The sequence below is a fragment of the Papio anubis genome, chromosome 16 (genome assembly GCF_008728515.1).
Source record: "Papio anubis isolate 15944 chromosome 16, Panubis1.0, whole genome shotgun sequence".
Lineage (NCBI taxonomy): Eukaryota > Metazoa > Chordata > Mammalia > Primates > Cercopithecidae > Papio > Papio anubis.
In genome coordinates this window covers 20499373-20513007 of record NC_044991.1, presented here as the reverse complement: position 1 = coordinate 20513007, position 13635 = coordinate 20499373, and positions in this window count along the sequence as shown.

Here is a 13635-nt window from a genome sequence, read left to right as displayed (position 1 = left end):
GTCTGGGCTGATCTGGAGGCTGAGTAGTCAAGTAACAGATGGAGGCAGCAGGGAACAGCATTTCCTCATAGGGAACAGCCTGAACTAAGGGGAAGAGGCATGAGGAAACATCCCAAAGGATTCCTCCAGCTAACTGCCAAGAGTACTGGTGGGTCATTACAGAATGATGAAGAAGGAAGGGCTGGTATCCCAGGATCAATATCCCAGAGAAGGAATAAGGGTTCTCCTTCTAGAGTTCGATTTCTAGGTTTCGGGAGACTTGAGGCTGGCCACGGGAAACGTTTCTGATATTTGTGAGAATCTCTGAATCAGTTCTTGTTGGAGCTGGCAGAGCCCTTTAGGGGTTGTATTAGTTTCCTGTGGTTGCCATAATAAATTACCACAAACTGGGTGGCTTGAAATAACAGACATTTATTCACTCACAGTTCTGGAGGCCAGAAGTCTGAAATCAAGGTGCCAGCAGGGCCGCACCCATCTCGAGGCTGCAGGGAAGAATCCTTGCCCGCTTCTTCTAGGTGGTTTCTGGAGGGTGGCTCCAGGTGCCCTGGAGCTTATTATGGCTGCCTCACTCCAGCCTCTGCCTCTGTCCTCACCTGGCCTTTTCCCCTGCGTGCCTCAAGCCTCTCTCTCCCTTTCTCTTGTAAGGACACTTGTCATTGTCTTATAAGGACACTTTTGTGGGTTGAGGACCCACATAGATATTCCAGAATGATCTCATCAAGAGATCCTTAACTTAGTTACATCTACAAAGACCCTGTTCCCAAATAAGGTCACATTCACGGGTTCCAGGAGGTAGACGTATCTTGGAGGCTGGAGAGGGGGTACCGTTGAACCTACATGGGGATCAGCCGTTCAACAACCTTATTTTGCAGTTGAGGATGCTGAGGCTCAGGTGGACAAAGGCTCTTGCCCAAAGCTAGCCAGTCAGTGAGCAACACAGGGATCCTCAGGAGCCCCAAGATTCTTGTGCCAACACCACCATTGCCATCAGAGCACAATACGTGCATTGTTTCATGCAGGCCAGACATTGATCTGTGCCGAACCTCTCTCAACTCACAGTAAGCCTGTTCCTCAGAGGAGGAAGACAGGCACAGAGAGCTCTAGGAACTTGCCCAAGGTCACACAGTCAATCTGTGGGTCTATGGTATCCCCCTGGGAACCCCATGTGTCCAGGACAGCCTTGACACATAGGAGTCAGTATATGTTTGTGGGCACTAGCATGGCTCTGAGGCCTCGGGGGGAAGAACGGAAGTCTGTGGTCCTGCTGGAGAGGTGGATACTCACAAGATCACTTCACAGGCTGTCGGGGAGAGGCCAGCCTGGGAGTGCCTGGGGCCTTTTCCCAAGGAAGAGACCTGAGTTGAGTCACATCTAAGGAAGAATAAAACCAGTGAGGGGGAATGCCTGGGATGGGAAGGACTTCCCAGGAAAGCTGGAATGAACACAGCATCTCCCAGGGACACAATCAGTTCATTTTTGCTGGAGCAGAAAGCAGGAAGCCAGGGGAAAATGAGGCTGAGGTTCAAACTTGGTCCTGAGGGTACTAGGGAGCCATAGTTGGTTTAAGCAGGAGTTACGTCAGCCACTTTGTGTTTTAGAAAGATTGCTCTGGCCCTACCCTTGACTTGTGTCCTGGGCCAGGCCTGGGGAGGCCAGGGGTGGGTAAGGCCTCTGCAGGGACCCCTCTGAGGGTGCCATGGGCCACGTACCCAGAGTTTAGCTCTAACCCCTTGCTTGGCAGGTGTGGGATGAAGCTGCAATTTGGGGCAGGAGGAACAGTGCCTGGTCAACTTCCCTTCTATTCCAGAACCCCAAGTCACAGGGGAGACGTGGGGGGATGGAAGAGAAAGGTCTGCAGTCACAATCTAGCCAGCGCCTGCCTTGGTGTGGGCTAGGCAGGTGGCAGCCTGTGAGAAAGCTGCTGAAGATGTTAAAGGAGGCCGGGCGCAGTGGCTTATGCCTGTAATCCCAGCACTTTTAGAGGCCAAGGCGAGTGGATCACTTGAGGCCAGGAGTTCGAGACCAGCCTGGCCAACATGGTGAAATGCTGTCTCTGCTTAAAAAAAAATACAAAAAAATGGCCTGGCATGATGGTGCACGCCTGTAGTCCCAGCTACTCGTGAGGCTGAGGCAAGAGAATCACTTGAATCTGGGAGGTGGAGGCTACAGTGAGCCAAGATAGCACCACTGCCCTCCAGTCTGGGAGACAGGGTGAGATTCTGTCTCATTTAAAAAAAAAAAAAGAAAAAAAGAAAAGAAAAGAAAAAAGATGTTAAAGGAGGTGGTTGGGTCAGCATTTCCCATTGTCCATGGAATGTGATCCTGAAAGGGCCGCTGGCAAACAGTCCACAGACATGCTGCATACTCTGTCCCCACCTGACTGCCCTTAAGGCTCTGAGAAGTCCTGCAACAAACACTTCTTCTCATTTTGTTTAACCCGTTTCCCAAACTTTTTTGATGCAAAGTCAGGATTTTTCTTTGAATGCTGGTGTACTGCCTTGTGAATGGAGAGCAACACAACTCACTTTGGGCAATGCTGGTACAGACCAGGAGTGAGGAGGCTTGGGTAGGGATGTATGATCTTTGCGAGAGCACCCACCACTTCTCTGGGCCTCCATTTTCTCCTTGCTGCCTCCTATCCAGTAGTTATCTTATGTATTACAGTAACCACATAGCCTGTCTGTAGAAGGGATCTTGTGTTTCCACCCTAGGGTTCAGTACCTGGCACAGAGCCAGATACTGAATGAATACATGAATGAAAGTCTAAAATAAGAACTGCCCAGCCTGGGCAACATAGTGAGACCCCCATCTCTACAAATTAAAAAAAAAATAGCTGTGTGGTAACCACCTGTGATCTCAGCTACTGGGGAGGTTAAGGCAGGAGGATTGCTTGAGCCTGGAAGATCAAGATTGCAGTGAGTTGTGACTGGGTGTGGTGGCTCACGCCTGTAATCTCAGCCTTTTTGCGGAGGCGAGGTGGGCAAATCACTTGAGGTCAGGAGTTTGAGACCAGCCTGGCCAACATGGTGAAACCTCGTCTCTACTAAAAATATAACATTAGCTGGGTGTGGTGACACATGCCTGTAATCCCAGCTACTTGGGAGGCTGAGGCAAGAGAACTGCTTGAACCTGGGAGGTAGAGGTTGCAGTGAGCCAAAATCGAGCCACTGCACTCCAGCCTGGGTGACAGGAGCGAGAATCTATCTCAAAAAAAAAAAAAAAAAGGGAGAGAGAGAGACTGCAGTGAGCTGTGATGGCGCCACTGTATTCCAGCCTGGGCATCAGAGTGAAATCCTGCTCAAAAAAAACAAAACCAAACAAAACAAAACAAAAAAAAACAGAACTGCCTCTCCAGTAGAGCTATTATGGAATTAAGTCAATGAATGCCAATGAGATGAGATGAGTTTTATGTTAGTAAACGCCAAAGCCCTATTCACCTGTAAGGGATGATTTTTTAAGTATGTGCTGTATTTCAAGGCGCCTTACTCCCCATGTTCCCCGGTGCCTAAAATTCCACCATTAGTCACTCGTTTGCCGTAGGGCACTGAAGGCCCCAATTAAAATGTAAATGTGTGACCTAGTGGTGTTTCCATGGAGCCACCGGCACCCCTGACAGGGCCTCATGCCATCATTGTTGGCAATTTGTTCACCAGATTAGTCCAGCAGAAAATTGCTGTCAATGAAGAGACTCATCTACAGAGAACCAGAGAACTCCTATGCAGAAGAGAGAATGTGGAGCAGGAAATGATGCTGCCCGGCAGTCAGGGGGCTTTGGGGGGCATGCATTGACCTCTGTCACCCCACCACCCTCCACCACACAGGCCTGGGCCGTCACTTACCTCCAAGGGCACCCGGGTCAGGGGCTTGGAGGGGCCCGCCAAGGCCATTCCCTAAGGCTGGGAGCGAGCCTCTGGCCCATTTTGCCAAGGGCAACTGGCCGTCCAGGGGGTCCGAGCTACACCCTGCAGGAAGCCCACACAGCACAGCCCTCCGGCTGGGGTCAGGTCCGCCTGGCCAGCTGTGGGTTCGGGACAGGATGCCCCTTCTGGGAACACAGGAAGGAAGGGAGGGCGCTGCTGACCATGGTCAGGGCTGGTCCTTTCCTCCCTGCCCCTTTCCTCACTCCTTACCTCCCATGGTCCCACCCTCTTCCCCACCAGGTGGCAGCCCCTCCGAGGACCAGACGGTGACATGGGAGGCACCTCTCCAAGGGATCTTACTCTAAAGTGTTTGGGAGAAACGCAGTCTCTTGGCCAGAGCCAACCTGTTCCTGCCATAAGCAGCCCTGGAAGCCCTGAGGAGGCAGCAGCAGATGGGGAAACTGAGGCTCCTCCATCAAGTCTCTGCTCAAATGTCACTTTCCCACCCACCCATCTAAATCAGCCCCTCCCCAGGCTCTGTGATAGCGTCCTCTTCCAGGGCATTCTGTCACCCGCTGATACCACCCTGTGTACATAAGGACTGAGACCTGCATCCAGCCGTCATCTAGAACATAGTAGGCGGTTCGTAAATATTTGTGGAACAGGCCGGATGTGGTGGCCTGTAATCCCAGCACTTTGGGAGGCCGAGGTGAGCAGATCACGAGGTCAAGAAATCGAGACCATCCCAGCCAACATGGTGAAACCCTGTCTTTACTAAAAATACAAAAATTAGCTGGGTGTGGTGGCCGGCACCTGTAGTCCCAGCTACTTGGGAGTGAGAGGCAGGAGAATCACTTGAACCCAGGAGGCAGAGGTTGCAGTGAGCCAAGATCATACCACTGCACTCCAAGCCTGGTGACAGAATGAGACTCCATCTCAGAAAAATAAAAAAGAAAAAAATATATACATATATATATAAAAATATAATTTGTCGAACAAAAAAAGGAAGAAAGAAGTGGGGGAAAAGGCTGGGTGTGGTGGCTTACACCTGTAACCCCAGCACTTTGGGAGGCCAAGGTGGGCAGATCACTGGAGGCCAGGAGTTTGAGACCAACCTGGCCAACATGGTGAAACCCCATGTCTGCTAAAATACTAAAAATACAATAGTAATAATAATAATAATCAGGCATGGTGGCAGGCACCTGTAATCCCAGCTACTTAGGAGGCTGAGGCACGAGAATCGCTTGAACCCAGGAGGCAGAGGTTGCCGAGAGCCAAGATCGCACGGCTGCACTTGGGCGAGAGAGCAAGATACCATCTCAAAAAGAAAAAAAAAAAAGAACTGCGGAAAAGACTGTCGGAGTTGTTTGAAAGTCAGCAAATGATTAGCTCAAGAACCCAGGCCCTGGAGGATTGCTTGAGCCCAGGAGGTCTAGGCTGCAGTAAGCTGTGATGGTGCCACTGCACTTCAGCCTAGGCAACAGAGCAAGACCCAATCTCAAAAAAAAAGGAAAAAAAAAGAAAGAACACAGACCCCTGGACCCCCAGGCCAGGTCACTTGCAGGCTGTGTTCCTAAGGTGACTCAGAGTGCCCACCTTCCTCTGCACACCTCTCCTCTACCCACAACCCAAAAGAGGGGACACTTACTCCATGGGACCCAGACACACACCCCACCACGCTCAGGCAATTATTTCCAGACATAGACCAGGGCTCAGCAACCTTTGTCTGTAAAGGCTCAGGTACTAACTATTTTAGCCTTCATGGACCATCAAGGTCTCTGTCATGACTACTTGATTCTATTATAATACACACAAAAAAATAACTGAGACAATATGTAAATGAATGGGCGTGGCTGTGTTCCAATAAAGCTTTGTTAACAAAAACAGGCAGCTGGATGGATTTAGCAAATCAAAATTCAGGACATCGAGTTAAATTTGAACTTTAGTGTCCTGTATTTTATCTGCAACCCGAGCCTGGTGGGTAGCGATGTGCAAATCCCTGGGCATAACTGGATTGGTGTGAACCTCGCAGTAATAGGAAAGAAAGCTGCCATTATGGAATGCTCTATAGTACGGGAACACTGGGCTGGGCGCCTTCCTTGTATTAGCCCATCTGTCTTCCCAGCAGCCCTGCGAGATGAGACACAGGGTCTGCACTTTGCATGTGAGGAAATGGGAACTCAGAGAAGAAAAGTCAGGAGTCCTGGTTCCCATAGCCGGTCAGGGACAGAACCAGGACCCACACCCAGGGCAGTCTGGCTCTAAAGCCTGCATCCTCTTACACCAGCCTCACTTCATGAAAACCAAGTCTCAGAGAGGTGAAGGGATATGTCCAGAGAGCACAGCAAGCGGGAGGCTGCCTGAGACCAGGAGGAAAGTCCTCCTAGCTTCCTACCCACTGAGCTATCCAGGGGCTGCCTAAAGCTTCTGTGTATGGACTTGCAGTTGTCATTGGCCTCTTGGGCTGTCACGTGAGTGTGCATAAGTGTGTTTGCAAGCATATATGCATACAAACAGGGATTGGAGGCCAAGGAGCCCCACAGTCCATTTCAAGGGAACTGGCTCTTGTTCTTGTCTTCTTCTTCTTTCTTTTTTTGAGACAGTCTCGCTGTGTCACCAAGCTGGAGTGCAGTGACGTGATCTCAGCTCACTGCAACCCCCGCCTCCTGGGTTCAAGCAATTCTCCTGTCTCAGCCTCCTGAGTAGCTGGGATTACAGGCGCACGTCACCACACCCAGCTAATTTTTTTTATTTTTTTTTATTTTTTTTTATTTTTTATTTTATTTTATTTTTATTTTTTTTTGAGACAGAGTCTTGCTCTGTCGCCCAGGCTGGAGTGCTGTGGCCGGATCTCAGCTCACTGCAAGCTCTGCCTCCTGGGTTCCCGCCATTCTCCTGCCTCAGCCTCCCGAGTAGCTGGGACTACAGGCGCCCGCCACCTCGCCCGGCTAGTTTTTTGTATTTTTTAGTAGAGACGGGGTTTCACCGTGTTAGCCAGGATGGTCTCGATCTCCTGACCTCGTGATCCGCCCATCTCGGCCTCCCAAAGTGCTGGGATTACAGGCTTGAGCCACCGCGCCCGGCAGTTTTTATATTTTTAGTAGAGATGGGATTTCACCATGTTGGCCAGGATGGTCTCTATCTCTTGGCCTTGTGATCAGCCCGCCTTGGCTCCCAAAGTGCTGGGATTACAGGCGTGAGCCACTGTGCCCGGCTGTCTTCTTTATCACCATAATCGGAGAGCAGCTGAGATGCTGAGAGGTGGTAGGTTAATTGATGGATTCCTTTGACCAGAGCTTCTCAGCCTCCGCACAGCTGACATTTTGGGCAAAATGATTCTTGGCGGTGGAGGGGGCTGTCCTCTGCATTGAGGCATGTTTAGCTGCACCCCTGGCCTCCACTCTCTAGATGCCAGCAGCACCTCACTGGTTATGCAAGACAACCAAAACTGTCTCGGGGCATCGCAAAATGTCTGCTGGAAGCAAGATTGCCTCTGACCGAGAACTGGTGATTTTGACTCCCTGAGGTTTGAACATCCTTAAGGGCTCACCAGGGAACCTGCACTCATCCTCTGCTCTGGAGGCCATGAACCTCCCCAGGCCTTTAGCAAAGACATTCTGGGCACCCAAAATGGTACCAGGCATTATCGGGAAACCCTAAAAAGCAGAAGGAAGTCTCAGCCAAGCAGTGATAAAAATCTCTGTGAGGACAGGATGAACACCAGCTGCTGCAGCCTGCTGTTCCGTAGACAGCAAACGATGCTCGAAGTCGGAGGTCCCCGAACCTGCCTGTGCACCAGGTCACCCCAGGAGCTTGTTCTTTTCATGGACCCAAGTGGACTGTGGAGGGTGGTCCTGGAATCTGTCTTTTCCATGTTTCTTTCTTCCCCCACTCAGCTGTGTTTCCCCCCAGCAGGTGCTTGGGGCCAATTCCTGAAGACCCCTTGGAGGGAACCAAGCGGGGGCCCCAGAGTTGCCAGCAGGGGAGGTGGTTTGGAGAAAGGACTTGGGGTGCATGAATCCTGCCACGTGGGTGGCTGACTTCTTTGCGTCAGGCTGGTCTGGTGGAGACAATGACCTCACCTGCTTGGAAGAGCCCTTGGCGGCTGCTTGGATCTGGGGTCGGGGAGGGGTCCCGAGGGCCAGACAGAGAGGAGCTTGGGGGCTGAGTACACCTCCCCCCCGCCTGGCTGCAGCCCAACATGGCTGCCTGTGGTCTGGCCCTGGAGCAAGGGACAGACCTCCCCCATGGCTGGCACCCGCTCAGCGGCCTCTTCCCAACCACGGTGGGGAAAGGGAGAGGGGCTGACGTGGGGCTGACCTCACGCCTGGCTCCCCCTCCTTCAGCGCCTCCCTTGGGGGTTCCCTGCTGCTGGGAAGCTGGACCTCCTGTGGGGGAAATGGGGGAGGGGAGGCAAGCAGAGAATGTGGCAGGCTGAACTGAGTGGGGGACTCTGGGGGCTGGGGTGGGGGAGACAGAAAGACCCCCACACATCTCTGTACTTTCTCTACAGCCTCCAAGAGATCTAGGATTCCCCTTACTCCATGCTGAAGGGCTTAGGAGAGTTTTAGAGATGATCAAGAATGGACAGCCCTGGGGGCAGCGTAGGAGGAGGCAGACTGGTCACTGACATTCATTCACTGCCCAGTCTGCTTACCCAGCCTGGCGGGCATCATCACATCTGCTTCTTACAATGGCTATCATGTGACAGATGAGGAAACTGAGGCACAGAGAATTTCAGAAACTTGCCTAAGCTCCCACAGCTGGAAAAGATAAAGCCAGGATTCAAATCCAAGTGTGTCAGAGCCCTGGCCCTGTGCTGGGTACTGCACACCAGCTCTCGTCTGACGAAATGAACAATGTCCTGAGAATCACAGTGAAATGCAGATTCCAAACCAGCAGTGTGAAGTTGGGCCAAGATTCCATATTTTGGCCAGGCATGGTGGCTCGTGCCTGTTATCCCAGCACTTTGGGAAGTCAAGTTGGGAGGATCACTTGAGGCCAGGAATTTGAGAGCAGCCTGGGCAACATAGTGAGACCCCATCTCTACAAAAAATAAGTTAGCCAGGCTCAGTGGTGTACACCTATAGTCCTAGGTACTAGGAAGGCTGAGGTGGGAAGATCACCTGAGCTCAGGAGTTCAAGGCTGCAGTGAGCTATAATTGTGTCACTGTACTCCAGCCTGGATGACAGAGCAAGGCCCAGTCTCTAAAATAACAGAAAACAAAAAATGTGCTGCTTCTCTAACCTCCCAGAGGTGTAGACACAACTGTCCTGTGCTCCATTCATTTTACCTAGTGTAGCCTGGCACGGGCATTTAATAAATGGAAGCTGTTATTGCTATTACCTACATAAAGTATATATCATGTGTTCTGTGCATAGTAGTGGCCAATAAACAGTAGGTCCTTGTGAAACATGATCCTATAAAGGAAGAGTCTGGTGAATTCTAGAGCCCAGTAGAAACCTGCAATTAGCCGGGTAAAGTGGCTCACGCCTGTAATCCCAGCACTTTCGGAGGCCAGGGGCAGGCGGATCACTTGAGGTCAAGAGTTTGAGACCAGCCTAGCCAACATGGCAAAACCCCCTCTTTACTAAAAATACAAAATTAGCCAGGGGTGGTGGTGCATGTCTGTAGTCCCAGCTACTTGGGAGGCTGAGGGAGGAGAATCACTTGAACCCAGGAGGTAGAGGTTGCAGTGAGCCGAGATCACGCCATTGCACTCCAGCCTGGGCGACACAGTGAGACCCTGTCTCCAAAAAAAAAAAGAAAAGAAAAAAAACCCTACAATTGGAGTTCAGATGGACTCAGGACAGTCAAACCTGAAAGAGGCAAAGAGCACTTGATGGATGAGGTGACATTTGAACAGGCCCTTGAAGGATCAGAATTTTCTACATAGCAAAGGAGAAAGGGCAGTCTAAACAAAGGTTCTGTGACATTTAACAGACCTCCAAGCCACCACTATGGCCTAAGGGAAGCGGTGGTGAGGGAGGTGAGCCCAGAGGTTCCGTTGGACAGAACAAGCTACATGCTTTGTAAAATGGAAATGTCAGGCCCCTTGTTGAAAAACCATTAAGAATTCCTGCATGAGGGCCCTGGGCAGCTGCCCAGGCTGTGCACACGTGAAGTTAGCCTTGAAGCTGGGAACTAGGTCCACAAGGAGTTGGCCTTACCCAGTCAGCAGCTTGAGCAGGCATTTTAAAGGCTTTTGAAGTGAGGAGATGGTTCGGTCACACTGGAGGCAGGGGGATGGGTCTGAAGGCTGTTGCAGCAGTGCAGGCCGAGTCCAGGACACAGAGGAGGGAATAGCCCGAGCCACATGGAGGCTGATTTGGACACATTTGGTGCAGGTGGCATATAGGTCTTGGAAAGATATGGGTGTGTTTGTGTCCCAAGGCTGCCTAACACATTACCACAAACTGAGTGGCTTAAAACAATAGACGTTTATTCTCTCACTGTTCTGGAGGCCAGAAGTCAGAAATCAAAGGGTCAGTAGGGCCGTGCTCCCTGCAAGGCTCTGAGGGAGGAGCCTTCCCTGTCTCTTCCAGCTTTCGGTGGCCCTAAGTGTTCCTTGACTTGCTGCCGATCACTCCGATCTCAGCCTCTGTCTTCACATGACCTCCTCTTCTCTCCTTTCTGTGTCTCTTATGACACTTGTCTTGCATTTAGGGCTCACCCAGAAATCCAGGATGATCTCACTTCAAGATCCTTAACTGAATTACATCTGCAAAGATTCTTTTTCCAAATAAGGTCACATTCTGGGGATTAGAACTCAGCTATATCTTTTCTGGGGGGCTTATTCAACCCCCTACAGTGGGAGGTGCAGGTGAGGCTCCTGTCTGAGACAGGGCAGGGAAAGCAGGGAGGGGAGGAGGCTGAGAGTTCTGGACCCACAGGCCTCCGGTGCCTGGGCCTTGCCTATGGCACGCTTCTCATCTATCTGCAAAGAACGGTCCTTCAGGGAAATGGGAGTGTGCCAGCTGGCTCGCTGGGAGGTGGGGCCTGAGTGAGTGGGCCAGGAAAGAGCCCGCTGACAGGTAGGGCCCATCCCGGCTTTGATTCATTGACTGTCTGAGCAGGAGCTGGACCGATCCGCTAGGAATTACAAAAATGCTTCGCACATATTTTCCTCTCGCTGGTGGTTTTCTGCTCGGTTTAACCCCTGCTGGGCCCCTGATCCCATTGCTTGTCTGTGTCTGCGGCTATGGCTCTCTCTCTGCATCTCACCCACCCCCTAGCTCCAGACACTCTCTCTTCACATCCCCTCCCCTCTCCCCCAGTCATTGACTCTTGGCTGGAGTGGGCAGGGCTTGACCACGTCCTCATAATTGAAATTTTTGGCTTCCAAAGCAGGGTGGTGCTTCCCCAAGTCAAAGGGACAGATTCAGGCTGAGGCCTCTGCTAGGGCAGGAGGAAGCTTGAGAAAGGTCCTGGATGCCAAAGCCAATGACCAGGAAAAGACTTTTGCCTGGGTCCCAGAGGACCCAAGTGGCCTTGTAATGAAGCAGACTTAAGGCAACTGATCCCCAATTTCCTGCCCCAGTCATGTTGCCTTCCTTCCTGCCCCTGCCTCATGGCATTCGCAGACTCTTCCCAGAGGGAGGAAGTCCTTCATCAATAAAAAGTGCTTTAAACTACTGGAGTCAAGGCAGAAGCTTCTGAGGCATACTCAGTCCCTGTTCCACCTTCAAAAGTCCACCCTTCATCAGGCTAAAGCCCTAGTTTGTGCCTGTATCCTCCTGGCCCTTGTAGGACCCCTTTCATTGGACTGTGTCTTAGTCCATTTCAGTTGCTGTAACAGAATATCACAGACTGGGTAATTTAAAGAAAAGAAGTTTATTTCACTCATGGTTCTGGAGGCTGGGAAGTGCAAAAACATGGCACCAGCATCTGGTGAGGAACTTTTTGCTGTGTCATGATGTGGCAGAAGACGTCACATGGTGAGAGCTGGTGTGTACATTAGGTCAGGCCTTTCTTCCTCTTCTTCTAGCCACCAGTCCCCATGATGAGGGCCCCCCACTGACGATCTTACCTAATCCCAGTTACCTCCCAAAGGATCCACCACCAATCAACACATGGATTTGGGGATTAGGTTTCCAACACATGAAATTTGCTGGACACATTCAAATCATAGCAAGCTTCATGGATGTTGGGCACCAGCTTTGGCAAAGATGGCTGCAGAAACAGCCCTCCAAAAATCCACATGCCTGTGCAGAAGGCTGTGGCTGGAGGAGAGGGCATCACATCACCCCTGTCCCCCCAGGAGTCTCTAGGGAGAAATTCCCTTTCGAAACCAGTCCCAGGACAGGCTCTGCTTTCCCTGAGACTCCTCTTTTTTGATTATGAGAATCACATAACAAGATCACATTTCCATTTTTCTTTCGGCTGCCAGGAATCTCAGAGCCAACTTTGAAGCTCAACCATGGCAATTATGTGGCCCCTTGTGATCTGGAACATTTATTTTCTTTCTTTCTGTGGTCTTAGTTTTCTCACTCTGTTTATATCCTCGCTCATCCTGATTCTCTATTTTATCAGCATTTTCATTAGGTACCTTCTGCTATAAGCTGCTTTACATGCTGTTTGGAATAAAGAGGACTGTAAATAGGGAAATAAATACATCGTGGTTCCATTATGATGTTAATATTTATTGCTGAAAATGTGATTGTTTAGCAAAATAAATGAATTCCCATCCTGCATTGTCTTTGACTTTCGAATAGAGGTTACCCGGGAGACTCTCTTTCTTCTGCTAGTAACCCTTGAGGTCCTGTAGATCTAACGCCTGGTGCACAGAGGGCCTTGCCAGTCTTGACCAGGTGAGTGGATGGTATTGACCATAAAGATGAGAAAACATCAACAGCATCTCTCACAAGCTGAGTGATGTCAGGGAACCCTCTGCCTCCCTGGGCCTCAGTTTCCTTATGTGAAATAGAGGGAGTCACCTAGCCACAGCCTCACTGAGTGGTTGGGAGGATCTCGTGATGGGAGAGAAGATGCTTTGTGAACTGTAAGATGTAGGGCCTCGTAGAGCCCATGGGCTTATGTATCCTGTGGGTAGCTGTTGGCAGTTGTGCTCTTGGGATTGGAGGAAGGGTGGTGCCATGTCCTGCTGAACTCCTGAGAGCTGGCTGGGCAAGAGGGCTGCCCCGCTGGCTCTACCACATGCCTGGGGTCAAGGGGCCTCTCTCTCAAAGCATCCTCTGGGCCCGAGACTCAAGTTACCATGAGGGGATCAGACAGCTACTAGGACATTTGTCTGCCAGGCTCGGCCCCTCCCCATCCACCTGGCCCCGATCTTGAACTCAGGGCTGTCAGAATCCTCCTTCCCACATTCACTGGGAGAGAATGGCCCCTTCCCCTGCAACGGGGGCACCAGGCGTCTGAGACGCATTCTGCTTGGACCATCTCCACCCTTGAAGGAGCAGAATTCACGAGGCATTTCTATTTCCCTACTTGTAATTCCTTCGGACAACCTTGTGAAGTAGATAAGATGGCATTCGTCACTGATGATTCTTGCAATTTTCAAGATAAGACAGCTGAGCTCACTAAAAGGGTCACAGGACTGCATCGGGGAGCACCAGGCCCAGGATCCCGGCTGGCCTCAGGGGCAGGGCCTTCCCAGCAAAGCAAACACCTCCCTTCTCCCACTTTTTCCCACAAAGTGATTGTTTTTGCCTCTTTTTTGGAGGGTGACCCAATAACCAATTAACAGTCCTTTGTTCTATTTGGCCAGGGCAGGGCCATCTCCCAGACTGAGAGAGGCAAGGAGTACCCCCAGGC